The sequence below is a fragment of the Schistocerca nitens genome, chromosome 12 (genome assembly GCF_023898315.1).
Source record: "Schistocerca nitens isolate TAMUIC-IGC-003100 chromosome 12, iqSchNite1.1, whole genome shotgun sequence".
Lineage (NCBI taxonomy): Eukaryota > Metazoa > Arthropoda > Insecta > Orthoptera > Acrididae > Schistocerca > Schistocerca nitens.
The window spans coordinates 156,604,892-156,624,205 of record NC_064625.1 but is presented as its reverse complement, the minus strand read 5'-3'; positions in this window follow the sequence as shown (position 1 = coordinate 156,624,205).

Sequence of the window (19,314 nt, the reverse complement as noted above, 5' to 3'; positions counted from 1 at the left end):
TAAGAGAGTCATAGTTACTCCTGCCACTTGCTCCCCGTTCTACCACAGTCACATCTACAAGCTTACTCTGGCCAGTTCACCAGAAGCGATACGCCATTATTTGTTGACCTTAAGACTTTCACAGTACTCCTTGCGGGAGCTCCTCGGGATTGCCAATGTAATTCGCCTTTTGACGAGGCATTTGGCTACCCTAAGAGAGTCATAGTTACTCCTGCCAGTTGCTCCCCGTTTTACCACAGTCACATCTACAAGCTTACTCTGGCCGTTCACCAGAAGCGATACGCCATTATTTGTTGACCTTAAGACTTTCACAGTACTCCTTCCGGGAGCTCATCGAGAATGCCGATGTTTTTCGCCTGTTGACGAGGCATTTTTCTACCTTAAGAGAGTCATTGTTACACCTGCCAAATGCTCGCCGTTAACCACAGCCACATTTTCAAGCTTCCTCTGGCCCAGTTCACCTGAAGCGGTACACCATTATTTGTCGGCTTTGAGACCTTCACTGTACTCCTGCCGGGAGCACCTCGAGTTTGCCGATGTATTTCGCCTATTGACGAGGCATTTGGCTACCTTAAGAGAGTCATAGTTACTCCTACCACTTGCACCCAGATTTATCACTGTCACATCCTCAAGCTTTCCCCGGCCAGTTCACCACAAGCGATACGCCATTATCTGTCGACATAAAGTGTTTCACAGTACTACTGCTGGCAGCTCCTCGGTTTGCAGATGTATTTCGCATGTTGACGAGGCATTTGGCTACCTTAAGAGGGTCATAGTTACTCCTGCCACTTGCTCCCCGTTCTACCACAGTCACATCTACAAGCTTACTCTGGCCAGTTCACCAGAAGCGATACGCCATTATTTGTTGACCTTAAGACTTTCACAGTACTCCTTGCGGGAGCTCCTCGGGATTGCCAATGTAATTCGCCTTTTGACGAGGCATTTGGCTACCCTAAGAGAGTCATAGTTACTCCTGCCAGTTGCTCCCCGTTTTACCACAGTCACATCTACAAGCTTACTCTGGCCGTTCACCAGAAGCGATACGCCATTATTTGTTGACCTTAAGACTTTCACAGTACTCCTTCCGGGAGCTCATCGAGAATGCCGATGTTTTTCGCCTGTTGACGAGGCATTTTTCTACCTTAAGAGAGTCATTGTTACACCTGCCAAATGCTCGCCGTTAACCACAGCCACATTTTCAAGCTTCCTCTGGCCCAGTTCACCTGAAGCGGTACACCATTATTTGTCGGCTTTGAGACCTTCACTGTACTCCTGCCGGGAGCACCTCGAGTTTGCCGATGTATTTCGCCTATTGACGAGGCATTTGGATACCTTAAGAGAGTCATAGTTACTCCTACCACTTGCACCCAGATTTATCACTGTCACATCCTCAAGCTTTCTCCGGCCAGTTCACCACAAGCGATACGCCATTATCTGTCGACATAAAGTGTTTCACAGTACTACTGCTAGCAGCTCCTCGGTTTGCAGATGTATTTCGCATGTTGACGATGCATTTGGCTACCTTAAGAGAGTCATAGTTACTCCTACCACTTGCTCCCCGTTCTACCACAGTCACATCTACAAGCTTACTCTGGCCAGTTCACCAGAAGCGATACGCCATTATTTGTTGACCTTAAGACTTTCACAGTACTCCTTGCGGGAGCTCCTCGGGATTGCCAATGTAATTCGCCTTTTGACGAGGCATTTGGCTACCCTAAGAGAGTCATAGTTACTCCTGCCAGTTGCTCCCCGTTTTACCACAGTCACATCTACAAGCTTACTCTGGCCGTTCACCAGAAGCGATACGCCATTATTTGTTGACCTTAAGACTTTCACATTACTCCTTCCGGGAGCTCATCGAGAATGCCGATGTTTTTCGCCTGTTGACGAGGCATTTTTCTAAATTAAGAGAGTCATTGTTACACCTGCCAAATGCTCGCCGTTAACCACAGCCACATTTTCAAGCTTCCTCTGGCCCAGTTCACCTGAAGCGGTACACCATTATTTGTCGGCTTTGAGACCTTCACTGTACTCCTGCCGGGAGCACCTCGAGTTTGCCGATGTATTTCGCCTATTGACGAGGCATTTGGCTACCTTAAGAGAGTCATAGTTACTCCTACCACTTGCACCCAGATTTATCACTGTCACATCCTCAAGCTTTCTCCGGCCAGTTCACCACAAGCGATACGCCATTATCTGTCGACATAAAGTGTTTCACAGTACTACTGCTGGCAGCTCCTCGGTTTGCAGATGTATTTCGCATGTTGAGGAGGCATTTGGCTACCTTAAGAGGGTCATAGTTACTCCTGCCACTTGCTCCCCGTTCTACCACAGTCACATCTACAAGCTTACTCTGGCCAGTTCACCAGAAGCGATACGCCATTATTTGTTGACCTTAAGACTTTCACAGTACTCCTTGCGGGAGCTCCTCGGGATTGCCAATGTAATTCGCCTTTTGACGAGGCATTTGGCTACCCTAAGAGAGTCATAGTTACTCCTGCCAGTTGCTCCCCGTTTTACCACAGTCACATCTACAAGCTTACTCTGGCCGTTCACCAGAAGCGATACGCCATTATTTGTTGACCTTAAGACTTTCACAGTACTCCTTCCGGGAGCTCATCGAGAATGCCGATGTTTTTCGCCTGTTGACGAGGCATTTTTCTACCTTAAGAGAGTCATTGTTACACCTGCCAAATGCTCGCCGTTAACCACAGCCACATTTTCAAGCTTCCTCTGGCCCAGTTCACCTGAAGCGGTACACCATTATTTGTCGGCTTTGAGACCTTCACTGTACTCCTGCCGGGAGCACCTCGAGTTTGCCGATGTATTTCGCCTATTGACGAGGCATTTGGCTACCTTAAGAGAGTCATAGTTACTCCTACCACTTGCACCCAGATTTATCACTGTCACAGCCTCAAGCTTTCTCCGGCCAGTTCACCACAAGCGATACGCCATTATCTGTCGACATAAAGTGTTTCACAGTACTACTGCTGGCAGCTCCTCGGTTTGCAGATGTATTTCGCATGTTGACGAGGCATTTGGCTACCTTAAGAGAGTCATAGTTACTCCTGCCACTTGCTCCCCGTTCTACCACAGTCACATCTACAAGCTTACTCTGGCCAGTTCACCAGAAGCGATACGCCATTATTTGTTGACCTTAAGACTTTCACAGTACTCCTTGCGGGAGCTCCTCGGGATTGCCAATGTAATTCGCCTTTTGACGAGGCATTTGGCTACCCTAAGAGAGTCATAGTTACTCCCGCCAGTTGCTCCCCGTTTTACCACAGTCACATCTACAAGCTTACTCTGGCCGTTCACCAGAAGCGATACGCCATTATTTGTTGACCTTAAGACTTTCACAGTACTCCTTCCGGGAGCTCATCGAGAATGCCGATGTTTTTCGCATGTTGACGAGGCATTTTTCTACCTTAAGAGAATCATTGTTACACCTGCCAAATGCTCGCCGTTAACCACAGCCACATTTACAAGCTTCCTCTGGCCCAGTTCACCTGAAGCGGTACACCATTATTTGTCGGCTTTGAGACCTTCACTGTACTCCTGCCGGGAGCACCTCGAGTTTGCCGATGTATTTCGCCTATTGACGAGGCATTTGGCTACTTTAAGAGAGTCATAGTTACTCCTACCACTTGCACCCAGATTTATCACTGTCACATCCTCAAGCTTTCTCCGGCCAGTTCACCACAAGCGATACGCCATTATCTGTCGACATAAAGTGTTTCACAGTACTACTGCTGGCAGCTCCTCGGTTTGCAGATGTATTTCGCGTGTTGACGATGCATTTGGCTACCTTAAGAGAGTCATAGTTACTCCTGCCACTTGCTCCCCGTTCTACCACAGTCACATCTACAAGCTTACTCTGGCCAGTTCACCAGAAGCGATACGCCATTATTTGTTGACCTTAAGACTTTCACAGTACTCCTTGCGGGAGCTCCTCGGGATTGCCAATGTAATTCGCCTTTTGACGAGGCATTTGGCTACCCTAAGAGAGTCATAGTTACTCCTGCCAGTTGCTCCCCGTTTTACCACAGTCACATCTACAAGCTTACTCTGGCCGTTCACCAGAAGCGATACGCCATTATTTGTTGACCTTAAGACTTTCACAGTACTCCTTCCGGGAGCTCATCGAGAATGCCGATGTTTTTCGCCTGTTGACGAGGCATTTTTCTACCTTAAGAGAGTCATTGTTACACCTGCCAAATGCTCGCCGTTAACCACAGCCACATTTTCAAGCTTCCTCTGGCCCAGTTCACCTGAAGCGGTACACCATTATTTGTCGGCTTTGAGACCTTCACTGTACTCCTGCCGGGAGCACCTCGAGTTTGCCGATGTATTTCGCCTATTGACGAGGCATTTGGCTACCTTAAGAGAGTCATAGTTACTCCTACCACTTGCACCCAGATTTATCACTGTCACATCCTCAAGCTTTCTCCGGCCAGTTCACCACAAGCGATACGCCATTATCTGTCGACATAAAGTGTTTCACAGTACTACTGCTGGCAGCTCCTCGGTTTGCAGATGTATTTCGCATGTTGACGAGGCATTTGGATACCTTAAGAGGGTCATAGTTACTCCTGCCACTTGCTCCCCGTTCTACCACAGTCACATCTACAAGCTTACTCTGGCCAGTTCACCAGAAGCGATACGCCATTATTTGTTGACCTTAAGACTTTCACAGTACTCCTTGCGGGAGCTCCTCGGGATTGCCAATGTAATTCGCCTTTTGACGAGGCATTTGGCTACCCTAAGAGAGTCATAGTTACTCCCGCCAGTTGCTCCCCGTTTTACCACAGTCACATCTACAAGCTTACTCTGGCCGTTCACCAGAAGCGATACGCCATTATTTGTTGACCTTAAGACTTTCACAGTACTCCTTCCGGGAGCTCATCGAGAATGCCGATGTTTTTCGCATGTTGACGAGGCATTTTTCTACCTTAAGAGAATCATTGTTACACCTGCCAAATGCTCGCCGTTAACCACAGCCACATTTACAAGCTTCCTCTGGCCCAGTTCACCTGAAGCGGTACACCATTATTTGTCGGCTTTGAGACCTTCACTGTACTCCTGCCGGGAGCACCTCGAGTTTGCCGATGTATTTCGCCTATTGACGAGGCATTTGGCTACCTTAAGAGAGTCATAGTTACTCCTACCACTTGCACCCAGATTTATCACTGTCACATCCTCAAGCTTTCTCCGGCCAGTTCACCACAAGCGATACGCCATTATCTGTCGACATAAAGTGTTTCACAGTACTACTGCTGGCAGCTCCTCGGTTTGCAGATGTATTTCGCGTGTTGACGATGCATTTGGCTACCTTAAGAGAGTCATAGTTACTCCTGCCACTTGCTCCCCGTTCTACCACAGTCACATCTACAAGCTTACTCTGGCCAGTTCACCAGAAGCGATACGCCATTATTTGTTGACCTTAAGACTTTCACAGTACTCCTTGCGGGAGCTCCTCGGGATTGCCAATGTAATTCGCCTTTTGACGAGGCATTTGGCTACCCTAAGAGAGTCATAGTTACTCCTGCCAGTTGCTCCCCGTTTTACCACAGTCACATCTACAAGCTTACTCTGGCCGTTCACCAGAAGCGATACGCCATTATTTGTTGACCTTAAGACTTTCACAGTACTCCTTCCGGGAGCTCATCGAGAATGCCGATGTTTTTCGCCTGTTGACGAGGCATTTTTCTACCTTAAGAGAGTCATTGTTACACCTGCCAAACGCTCGCCGTTAACCACAGCCACATTTTCAAGCTTCCTCTGGCCCAGTTCACCTGAAGCGGTACACCATTATTTGTCGGCTTTGAGACCTTCACTGTACTCCTGCCGGGAGCACCTCGAGTTTGCCGATGTATTTCGCCTATTGACGAGGCATTTGGCTACCTTAAGAGAGTCATAGTTACTCCTACCACTTGCACCCAGATTTATCACTGTCACATCCTCAAGCTTTCTCCGGCCAGTTCACCACAAGCGATACGCCATTATCTGTCGACATAAAGTGTTTCACAGTACTACTGCTGGCAGCTCCTCGGTTTGCAGATGTATTTCGCATGTTGACGAGGCATTTGGCTACCTTAAGAGAGTCATAGTTACTCCTGCCACTTGCTCCCCGTTCTACCACAGTCACAACTACAAGCTTACTCTGGCCAGTTCACCAGAGGCGATACGCCATTATTTGTTGACCTTAAGACTTTCACAGTACTCCTTGCGGGAGCTCCTCGGGATTGCCAATGTAATTCGCCTTTTGACGAGGCATTTGGCTACCCTAAGAGAGTCATAGTTACTCCTGCCAGTTGCTCCCCGTTTTACCACAGTCACATCTACAAGCTTACTCTGGCCGTTCACCAGAAGCGATACGCCATTATTTGTTGACCTTAAGACTTTCACAGTACTCCTTGCGGGAGCTCCTCGGGATTGCCAATGTAATTCGCCTTTTGACGAGGCATTTGGCTACCCTAAGGGAGTCATAGTTACTCCTGCCAGTTGCTCCCCGTTTTACCACAGTCACATCTACAAGCTTACTCTGGCCGTTCACCAGAAGCGATACGCCATTATTTGTTGACCTTAAGACTTTCACAGTACTCCTTCCGGGAGCTCATCGAGAATGCCGATGTTTTTCGCCTGTTGACGAGGCATTTTTCTACCTTAAGAGAGTCATTGTTACACCTGCCAAACGCTCGCCGTTAACCACAGCCACATTTTCAAGCTTCCTCTGGCCCAGTTCACCTGAAGCGGTACACCATTATTTGTCGGCTTTGAGACCTTCACTGTACTCCTGCCGGGAGCACCTCGAGTTTGCCGATGTATTTCGCCTATTGACGAGGCATTTGGCTACCTTAAGAGAGTCATAGTTACTCCTACCACTTGCACCCAGATTTATCACTGTCACATCCTCAAGCTTTCTCCGGCCAGTTCACCACAAGCGATACGCCATTATCTGTCGACATAAAGTGTTTCACAGTACTACTGCTGGCAGCTCCTCGGTTTGCAGATGTATTTCGCATGTTGACGAGGCATTTGGCTACCTTAAGAGAGTCATAGTTACTCCTGCCACTTGCTCCCCGTTCTACCACAGTCACATCTACAAGCTTACTCTGGCCAGTTCACCAGAGGCGATACGCCATTATTTGTTGACCTTAAGACTTTCACAGTACTCCTTGCGGGAGCTCCTCGGGATTGCCAATGTAATTCGCCTTTTGACGAGGCATTTGGCTACCCTAAGAGAGTCATAGTTACTCCTGCCAGTTGCTCCCCGTTTTACCACAGTCACATCTACAAGCTTACTCTGGCCGTTCACCAGAAGCGATACGCCATTATTTGTTGACCTTAAGACTTTCACAGTACTCCTTGCGGGAGCTCCTCGGGATTGCCAATGTAATTCGCCTTTTGACGAGGCATTTGGCTACCCTAAGGGAGTCATAGTTACTCCTGCCAGTTGCTCCCCGTTTTACCACAGTCACATCTACAAGCTTACTCTGGCCGTTCACCAGAAGCGATACGCCATTATTTGTTGACCTTAAGACTTTCACAGAACTCCTTCCGGGAGCTCATCGAGAATGCCGATGTTTTTCGCCTGTTGACGAGGCATTTTTCTACCTTAAGAGAGTCATTGTTACACCTGCCAAATGCTCGCCGTTAACCACAGCCACATTTTCAAGCTTCCTCTGGCCCAGTTCACCTGAAGCGGTACACCATTATTTGTCGGCTTTGAGACCTTCACTGTACTCCTGCCGGGAGCACCTCGAGTTTGCCGATGTATTTCGCCTATTGACGAGGCATTTGGCTACCTTAAGAGAGTCATAGTTACTCCTACCACTTGCACCCAGATTTATCACTGTCACATCCTCAAGCTTTCTCCGGCCAGTTCACCACAAGCGATACGCCATTATCTGTCGACATAAAGTGTTTCACAGTACTACTGCTGGCAGCTCCTCGGTTTGCAGATGTATTTCGCGTGTTGACGATGCATTTGGCTACCTTAAGAGAGTCATAGTTACTCCTGCCACTTGCTCCCCGTTCTACCACAGTCACATCTACAAGCTTACTCTGGCCAGTTCACCAGAAGCGATACGCCATTATTTGTTGACCTTAAGACTTTCACAGTACTCCTTGCGGGAGCTCCTCGGGATTGCCAATGTAATTCGCCTTTTGACGAGGCATTTGGCTACCCTAAGAGAGTCATAGTTACTCCTGCCAGTTGCTCCCCGTTTTACCACAGTCACATCTACAAGCTTACTCTGGCCGTTCACCAGAAGCGATACGCCATTATTTGTTGACCTTAAGACTTTCACAGTACTCCTTCCGGGAGCTCATCGAGAATGCCGATGTTTTTCGCCTGTTGACGAGGCATTTTTCTACCTTAAGAGAGTCATTGTTACACCTGCCAAATGCTCGCCGTTAACCACAGCCACATTTTCAAGCTTCCTCTGGCCCAGTTCACCTGAAGCGGTACACCATTATTTGTCGGCTTTGAGACCTTCACTGTACTCCTGCCGGGAGCACCTCGAGTTTGCCGATGTATTTCGCCTATTGACGAGGCATTTGGCTACCTTAAGAGAGTCATAGTTACTCCTACCACTTGCACCCAGATTTATCACTGTCACATCCTCAAGCTTTCTCCGGCCAGTTCACCACAAGCGATACGCCATTATCTGTCGACATAAAGTGTTTCACAGTACTACTGCTGGCAGCTCCTCGGTTTGCAGATGTATTTCGCATGTTGACGAGGCATTTGGCTACCTTAAGAGAGTCATAGTTACTCCTGCCACTTGCTCCCCGTTCTACCACAGTCACATCTACAAGCTTACTCTGGCCAGTTCACCAGAGGCGATACGCCATTATTTGTTGACCTTAAGACTTTCACAGTACTCCTTGCGGGAGCTCCTCGGGATTGCCAATGTAATTCGCCTTTTGACGAGGCATTTGGCTACCCTAAGAGAGTCATAGTTACTCCTGCCAGTTGCTCCCCGTTTTACCACAGTCACATCTACAAGCTTACTCTGGCCGTTCACCAGAAGCGATACGCCATTATTTGTTGACCTTAAGACTTTCACAGTACTCCTTGCGGGAGCTCCTCGGGATTGCCAATGTAATTCGCCTTTTGACGAGGCATTTGGCTACCCTAAGGGAGTCATAGTTACTCCTGCCAGTTGCTCCCCGTTTTACCACAGTCACATCTACAAGCTTACTCTGGCCGTTCACCAGAAGCGATACGCCATTATTTGTTGACCTTAAGACTTTCACAGTACTCCTTCCGGGAGCTCATCGAGAATGCCGATGTTTTTCGCCTGTTGACGAGGCATTTTTCTACCTTAAGAGAGTCATTGTTACACCTGCCAAATGCTCGCCGTTAACCACAGCCACATTTTCAAGCTTCCTCTGGCCCAGTTCACCTGAAGCGGTACACCATTATTTGTCGGCTTTGAGACCTTCACTGTACTCCTGCCGGGAGCACCTCGAGTTTGCCGATGTATTTCGCCTATTGACGAGGCATTTGGCTACCTTAAGAGAGTCATAGTTACTCCTACCACTTGCACCCAGATTTATCACTGTCACATCCTCAAGCTTTCTCCGGCCAGTTCACCACAAGCGATACGCCATTATCTGTCGACATAAAGTGTTTCACAGTACTACTGCTGGCAGCTCCTCGGTTTGCAGATGTATTTCGCGTGTTGACGATGCATTTGGCTACCTTAAGAGAGTCATAGTTACTCCTGCCACTTGCTCCCCGTTCTACCACAGTCACATCTACAAGCTTACTCTGGCCAGTTCACCAGAAGCGATACGCCATTATTTGTTGACCTTAAGACTTTCACAGTACTCCTTGCGGGAGCTCCTCGGGATTGCCAATGTAATTCGCCTTTTGACGAGGCATTTGGCTACCCTAAGAGAGTCATAGTTACTCCTGCCAGTTGCTCCCCGTTTTACCACAGTCACATCTACAAGCTTACTCTGGCCGTTCACCAGAAGCGATACGCCATTATTTGTTGACCTTAAGACTTTCACAGTACTCCTTCCGGGAGCTCATCGAGAATGCCGATGTTTTTCGCCTGTTGACGAGGCATTTTTCTACCTTAAGAGAGTCATTGTTACACCTGCCAAACGCTCGCCGTTAACCACAGCCACATTTTCAAGCTTCCTCTGGCCCAGTTCACCTGAAGCGGTACACCATTATTTGTCGGCTTTGAGACCTTCACTGTACTCCTGCCGGGAGCACCTCGAGTTTGCCGATGTATTTCGCCTATTGACGAGGCATTTGGCTACCTTAAGAGAGTCATAGTTACTCCTACCACTTGCACCCAGATTTATCACTGTCACATCCTCAAGCTTTCTCCGGCCAGTTCACCACAAGCGATACGCCATTATCTGTCGACATAAAGTGTTTCACAGTACTACTGCTGGCAGCTCCTCGGTTTGCAGATGTATTTCGCATGTTGACGAGGCATTTGGCTACCTTAAGAGAGTCATAGTTACTCCTGCCACTTGCTCCCCGTTCTACCACAGTCACAACTACAAGCTTACTCTGGCCAGTTCACCAGAGGCGATACGCCATTATTTGTTGACCTTAAGACTTTCACAGTACTCCTTGCGGGAGCTCCTCGGGATTGCCAATGTAATTCGCCTTTTGACGAGGCATTTGGCTACCCTAAGAGAGTCATAGTTACTCCTGCCAGTTGCTCCCCGTTTTACCACAGTCACATCTACAAGCTTACTCTGGCCGTTCACCAGAAGCGATACGCCATTATTTGTTGACCTTAAGACTTTCACAGTACTCCTTGCGGGAGCTCCTCGGGATTGCCAATGTAATTCGCCTTTTGACGAGGCATTTGGCTACCCTAAGGGAGTCATAGTTACTCCTGCCAGTTGCTCCCCGTTTTACCACAGTCACATCTACAAGCTTACTCTGGCCGTTCACCAGAAGCGATACGCCATTATTTGTTGACCTTAAGACTTTCACAGTACTCCTTCCGGGAGCTCATCGAGAATGCCGATGTTTTTCGCCTGTTGACGAGGCATTTTTCTACCTTAAGAGAGTCATTGTTACACCTGCCAAACGCTCGCCGTTAACCACAGCCACATTTTCAAGCTTCCTCTGGCCCAGTTCACCTGAAGCGGTACACCATTATTTGTCGGCTTTGAGACCTTCACTGTACTCCTGCCGGGAGCACCTCGAGTTTGCCGATGTATTTCGCCTATTGACGAGGCATTTGGCTACCTTAAGAGAGTCATAGTTACTCCTACCACTTGCACCCAGATTTATCACTGTCACATCCTCAAGCTTTCTCCGGCCAGTTCACCACAAGCGATACGCCATTATCTGTCGACATAAAGTGTTTCACAGTACTACTGCTGGCAGCTCCTCGGTTTGCAGATGTATTTCGCATGTTGACGAGGCATTTGGCTACCTTAAGAGAGTCATAGTTACTCCTGCCACTTGCTCCCCGTTCTACCACAGTCACATCTACAAGCTTACTCTGGCCAGTTCACCAGAGGCGATACGCCATTATTTGTTGACCTTAAGACTTTCACAGTACTCCTTGCGGGAGCTCCTCGGGATTGCCAATGTAATTCGCCTTTTGACGAGGCATTTGGCTACCCTAAGAGAGTCATAGTTACTCCTGCCAGTTGCTCCCCGTTTTACCACAGTCACATCTACAAGCTTACTCTGGCCGTTCACCAGAAGCGATACGCCATTATTTGTTGACCTTAAGACTTTCACAGTACTCCTTGCGGGAGCTCCTCGGGATTGCCAATGTAATTCGCCTTTTGACGAGGCATTTGGCTACCCTAAGGGAGTCATAGTTACTCCTGCCAGTTGCTCCCCGTTTTACCACAGTCACATCTACAAGCTTACTCTGGCCGTTCACCAGAAGCGATACGCCATTATTTGTTGACCTTAAGACTTTCACAGAACTCCTTCCGGGAGCTCATCGAGAATGCCGATGTTTTTCGCCTGTTGACGAGGCATTTTTCTACCTTAAGAGAGTCATTGTTACACCTGCCAAATGCTCGCCGTTAACCACAGCCACATTTTCAAGCTTCCTCTGGCCCAGTTCACCTGAAGCGGTACACCATTATTTGTCGGCTTTGAGACCTTCACTGTACTCCTGCCGGGAGCACCTCGAGTTTGCCGATGTATTTCGCCTATTGACGAGGCATTTGGCTACCTTAAGAGAGTCATAGTTACTCCTACCACTTGCACCCAGATTTATCACTGTCACATCCTCAAGCTTTCTCCGGCCAGTTCACCACAAGCGATACGCCATTATCTGTCGACATAAAGTGTTTCACAGTACTACTGCTGGCAGCTCCTCGGTTTGCAGATGTATTTCGCGTGTTGACGATGCATTTGGCTACCTTAAGAGAGTCATAGTTACTCCTGCCACTTGCTCCCCGTTCTACCACAGTCACATCTACAAGCTTACTCTGGCCAGTTCACCAGAAGCGATACGCCATTATTTGTTGACCTTAAGACTTTCACAGTACTCCTTGCGGGAGCTCCTCGGGATTGCCAATGTAATTCGCCTTTTGACGAGGCATTTGGCTACCCTAAGAGAGTCATAGTTACTCCTGCCAGTTGCTCCCCGTTTTACCACAGTCACATCTACAAGCTTACTCTGGCCGTTCACCAGAAGCGATACGCCATTATTTGTTGACCTTAAGACTTTCACAGTACTCCTTCCGGGAGCTCATCGAGAATGCCGATGTTTTTCGCCTGTTGACGAGGCATTTTTCTACCTTAAGAGAGTCATTGTTACACCTGCCAAATGCTCGCCGTTAACCACAGCCACATTTTCAAGCTTCCTCTGGCCCAGTTCACCTGAAGCGGTACACCATTATTTGTCGGCTTTGAGACCTTCACTGTACTCCTGCCGGGAGCACCTCGAGTTTGCCGATGTATTTCGCCTATTGACGAGGCATTTGGCTACCTTAAGAGAGTCATAGTTACTCCTACCACTTGCACCCAGATTTATCACTGTCACATCCTCAAGCTTTCTCCGGCCAGTTCACCACAAGCGATACGCCATTATCTGTCGACATAAAGTGTTTCACAGTACTACTGCTGGCAGCTCCTCGGTTTGCAGATGTATTTCGCATGTTGACGAGGCATTTGGCTACCTTAAGAGAGTCATAGTTACTCCTGCCACTTGCTCCCCGTTCTACCACAGTCACATCTACAAGCTTACTCTGGCCAGTTCACCAGAGGCGATACGCCATTATTTGTTGACCTTAAGACTTTCACAGTACTCCTTGCGGGAGCTCCTCGGGATTGCCAATGTAATTCGCCTTTTGACGAGGCATTTGGCTACCCTAAGAGAGTCATAGTTACTCCTGCCAGTTGCTCCCCGTTTTACCACAGTCACATCTACAAGCTTACTCTGGCCGTTCACCAGAAGCGATACGCCATTATTTGTTGACCTTAAGACTTTCACAGTACTCCTTGCGGGAGCTCCTCGGGATTGCCAATGTAATTCGCCTTTTGACGAGGCATTTGGCTACCCTAAGGGAGTCATAGTTACTCCTGCCAGTTGCTCCCCGTTTTACCACAGTCACATCTACAAGCTTACTCTGGCCGTTCACCAGAAGCGATACGCCATTATTTGTTGACCTTAAGACTTTCACAGTACTCCTTCCGGGAGCTCATCGAGAATGCCGATGTTTTTCGCCTGTTGACGAGGCATTTTTCTACCTTAAGAGAGTCATTGTTACACCTGCCAAATGCTCGCCGTTAACCACAGCCACATTTTCAAGCTTCCTCTGGCCCAGTTCACCTGAAGCGGTACACCATTATTTGTCGGCTTTGAGACCTTCACTGTACTCCTGCCGGGAGCACCTCGAGTTTGCCGATGTATTTCGCCTATTGACGAGGCATTTGGCTACCTTAAGAGAGTCATAGTTACTCCTACCACTTGCACCCAGATTTATCACTGTCACATCCTCAAGCTTTCTCCGGCCAGTTCACCACAAGCGATACGCCATTATCTGTCGACATAAAGTGTTTCACAGTACTACTGCTGGCAGCTCCTCGGTTTGCAGATGTATTTCGCATGTTGACGAGGCATTTGGCTACCTTAAGAGAGTCATAGTTACTCCTGCCACTTGCTCCCCGTTCTACCACAGTCACAACTACAAGCTTACTCTGGCCAGTTCACCAGAGGCGATACGCCATTATTTGTTGACCTTAAGACTTTCACAGTACTCCTTGCGGGAGCTCCTCGGGATTGCCAATGTAATTCGCCTTTTGACGAGGCATTTGGCTACCCTAAGAGAGTCATAGTTACTCCTGCCAGTTGCTCCCCGTTTTACCACAGTCACATCTACAAGCTTACTCTGGCCGTTCACCAGAAGCGATACGCCATTATTTGTTGACCTTAAGACTTTCACAGTACTCCTTGCGGGAGCTCCTCGGGATTGCCAATGTAATTCGCCTTTTGACGAGGCATTTGGCTACCCTAAGGGAGTCATAGTTACTCCTGCCAGTTGCTCCCCGTTTTACCACAGTCACATCTACAAGCTTACTCTGGCCGTTCACCAGAAGCGATACGCCATTATTTGTTGACCTTAAGACTTTCACAGTACTCCTTCCGGGAGCTCATCGAGAATGCCGATGTTTTTCGCCTGTTGACGAGGCATTTTTCTACCTTAAGAGAGTCATTGTTACACCTGCCAAACGCTCGCCGTTAACCACAGCCACATTTTCAAGCTTCCTCTGGCCCAGTTCACCTGAAGCGGTACACCATTATTTGTCGGCTTTGAGACCTTCACTGTACTCCTGCCGGGAGCACCTCGAGTTTGCCGATGTATTTCGCCTATTGACGAGGCATTTGGCTACCTTAAGAGAGTCATAGTTACTCCTACCACTTGCACCCAGATTTATCACTGTCACATCCTCAAGCTTTCTCCGGCCAGTTCACCACAAGCGATACGCCATTATCTGTCGACATAAAGTGTTTCACAGTACTACTGCTGGCAGCTCCTCGGTTTGCAGATGTATTTCGCATGTTGACGAGGCATTTGGCTACCTTAAGAGAGTCATAGTTACTCCTGCCACTTGCTCCCCGTTCTACCACAGTCACATCTACAAGCTTACTCTGGCCAGTTCACCAGAGGCGATACGCCATTATTTGTTGACCTTAAGACTTTCACAGTACTCCTTGCGGGAGCTCCTCGGGATTGCCAATGTAATTCGCCTTTTGACGAGGCATTTGGCTACCCTAAGAGAGTCATAGTTACTCCTGCCAGTTGCTCCCCGTTTTACCACAGTCACATCTACAAGCTTACTCTGGCCGTTCACCAGAAGCGATACGCCATTATTTGTTGACCTTAAGACTTTCACAGTACTCCTTGCGGGAGCTCCTCGGGATTGCCAATGTAATTCGCCTTTTGACGAGGCATTTGGCTACCCTAAGGGAGTCATAGTTACTCCTGCCAGTTGCTCCCCGTTTTACCACAGTCACATCTACAAGCTTACTCTGGCCGTTCACCAGAAGCGATACGCCATTATTTGTTGACCTTAAGACTTTCACAGAACTCCTTCCGGGAGCTCATCGAGAATGCCGATGTTTTTCGCCTGTTGACGAGGCATTTTTCTACCTTAAGAGAGTCATTGTTACACCTGCCAAATGCTCGCCGTTAACCACAGCCACATTTTCAAGCTTCCTCTGGCCCAGTTCACCTGAAGCGGTACACCATTATTTGTCGGCTTTGAGACCTTCACTGTACTCCTGCCGGGAGCACCTCGAGTTTGCCGATGTATTTCGCCTATTGACGAGGCATTTGGCTACCTTAAGAGAGTCATAGTTACTCCTACCACTTGCACCCAGATTTATCACTGTCACATCCTCAAGCTTTCTCCGGCCAGTTCACCACAAGCGATACGCCATTATCTGTCGACATAAAGTGTTTCACAGTACTACTGCTGGCAGCTCCTCGGTTTGCAGATGTATTTCGCGTGTTGACGATGCATTTGGCTACCTTAAGAGAGTCATAGTTACTCCTGCCACTTGCTCCCCGTTCTACCACAGTCACATCTACAAGCTTACTCTGGCCAGTTCACCAGAAGCGATACGCCATTATTTGTTGACCTTAAGACTTTCACAGTACTCCTTGCGGGAGCTCCTCGGGATTGCCAATGTAATTCGCCTTTTGACGAGGCATTTGGCTACCCTAAGAGAGTCATAGTTACTCCTGCCAGTTGCTCCCCGTTTTACCACAGTCACATCTACAAGCTTACTCTGGCCGTTCACCAGAAGCGATACGCCATTATTTGTTGACCTTAAGACTTTCACAGTACTCCTTCCGGGAGCTCATCGAGAATGCCGATGTTTTTCGCCTGTTGACGAGGCATTTTTCTACCTTAAGAGAGTCATTGTTACACCTGCCAAATGCTCGCCGTTAACCACAGCCACATTTTCAAGCTTCCTCTGGCCCAGTTCACCTGAAGCGGTACACCATTATTTGTCGGCTTTGAGACCTTCACTGTACTCCTGCCGGGAGCACCTCGAGTTTGCCGATGTATTTCGCCTATTGACGAGGCATTTGGCTACCTTAAGAGAGTCATAGTTACTCCTACCACTTGCACCCACATTTATCACTGTCACATCCTCAAGCTTTCTCCGGCCAGTTCACCACAAGCGATACGCCATTATCTGTCGACATAAAGTGTTTCACAGTACTACTGCTGGCAGCTCCTCGGTTTGCAGATGTATTTCGCATGTTGACGAGGCATTTGGCTACCTTAAGAGAGTCATAGTTACTCCTGCCACTTGCTCCCCGTTCTACCACAGTCACATCTACAAGCTTACTCTGGCCAGTTCACCAGAGGCGATACGCCATTATTTGTTGACCTTAAGACTTTCACAGTACTCCTTGCGGGAGCTCCTCGGGATTGCCAATGTAATTCGCCTTTTGACGAGGCATTTGGCTACCCTAAGAGAGTCATAGTTACTCCTGCCAGTTGCTCCCCGTTTTACCACAGTCACATCTACAAGCTTACTCTGGCCGTTCACCAGAAGCGATACGCCATTATTTGTTGACCTTAAGACTTTCACAGTACTCCTTGCGGGAGCTCCTCGGGATTGCCAATGTAATTCGCCTTTTGACGAGGCATTTGGCTACCCTAAGGGAGTCATAGTTACTCCTGCCAGTTGCTCCCCGTTTTACCACAGTCACATCTACAAGCTTACTCTGGCCGTTCACCAGAAGCGATACGCCATTATTTGTTGACCTTAAGACTTTCACAGTACTCCTTCCGGGAGCTCATCGAGAATGCCGATGTTTTTCGCCTGTTGACGAGGCATTTTTCTACCTTAAGAGAGTCATTGTTACACCTGCCAAATGCTCGCCGTTAACCACAGCCACATTTTCAAGCTTCCTCTGGCCCAGTTCACCTGAAGCGGTACACCATTATTTGTCGGCTTTGAGACCTTCACTGTACTCCTGCCGGGAGCACCTCGAGTTTGCCGATGTATTTCGCCTATTGACGAGGCATTTGGCTACCTTAAGAGAGTCATAGTTACTCCTACCACTTGCACCCAGATTTATCACTGTCACATCCTCAAGCTTTCTCCGGCCAGTTCACCACAAGCGATACGCCATTATCTGTCGACATAAAGTGTTTCACAGTACTACTGCTGGCAGCTCCTCGGTTTGCAGATGTATTTCGCGTGTTGACGATGCATTTGGCTACCTTAAGAGAGTCATAGTTACTCCTGCCACTTGCTCCCCGTTCTACCACAGTCACATCTACAAGCTTACTCTGGCCAGTTCACCAGAAGCGATACGCCATTATTTGTTGACCTTAAGACTTTCACAGTACTCCTTGCGGGAGCTCCTCGGGATTGCCAATGTAATTCGCCTTTTGACGAGGCATTTGGCTACCCTAAGAGAGTCATAGTTACTCCTGCCAGTTGCTCCCCGTTTTACCACAGTCACATCTACAAGCTTACTCTGGCCGTTCACCAGAAGCGATACGCCATTATTTGTTGACCTTAAGACTTTCACAGTACTCCTTCCGGGAGCTCATCGAGAATGCCGATGTTTTTCGCCTGTTGACGAGGCATTTTTCTACCTTAAGAGAGTCATTGTTACACCTGCCAAATGCTCGCCGTTAACCACAGCCACATTTTCAAGCTTCCTCTGGCCCAGTTCACCTGAAGCGGTACACCATTATTTGTCGGCTTTGAGACCTTCACTGTACTCCTGCCGGGAGCACCTCGAGTTTGCCGATGTATTTCGCCTATTGACGAGGCATTTGGCTACCTTAAGAGAGTCATAGTTACTCCTACCACTTGCACCCACATTTATCACTGTCACATCCTCAAGCTTTCTCCGGCCAGTTCACCACAAGCGATACGCCATTATCTGTCGACATAAAGTGTTTCACAGTACTACTGCTGGCAGCTCCTCGGTTTGCAGATGTATTTCGCATGTTGACGAGGCATTTGGCTACCTTAAGAGAGTCATAGTTACTCCTGCCACTTGCTCCCCGTTCTACCACAGTCACATCTACAAGCTTACTCTGGCCAGTTCACCAGAGGCGATACGCCATTATTTGTTGACCTTAAGACTTTCACAGTACTCCTTGCGGGAGCTCCTCGGGATTGCCAATGTAATTCGCCTTTTGACGAGGCATTTGGCTACCCTAAGAGAGTCATAGTTACTCCTGCCAGTTGCTCCCCGTTTTACCACAGTCACATCTACAAGCTTACTCTGGCCGTTCACCAGAAGCGATACGCCATTATTTGTTGACCTTAAGACTTTCACAGTACTCCTTGCGGGAGCTCCTCGGGATTGCCAATGTAATTCGCCTTTTGACGAGGCATTTGGCTACCCTAAGGGAGTCATAGTTACTCCTGCCAGTTGCTCCCCGTTTTACCACAGTCACATCTACAAGCTTACTCTGGCCGTTCACCAGAAGCGATACGCCATTATTTGTTGACCTTAAGACTTTCACAGTACTCCTTCCGGGAGCTCATCGAGAATGCCGATGTTTTTCGCCTGTTGACGAGGCATTTTTCTACCTTAAGAGAGTCATTGTTACACCTGCCAAATGCTCGCCGTTAACCACAGCCACATTTTCAAGCTTCCTCTGGCCCAGTTCACCTGAAGCGGTACACCATTATTTGTCGGCTTTGAGACCTTCACTGTACTCCTGCCGGGAGCACCTCGAGTTTGCCGATGTATTTCGCCTATTGACGAGGCATTTGGCTACCTTAAGAGAGTCATAGTTACTCCTACCACTTGCACCCAGATTTATCACTGTCACATCCTCAAGCTTTCTCCGGCCAGTTC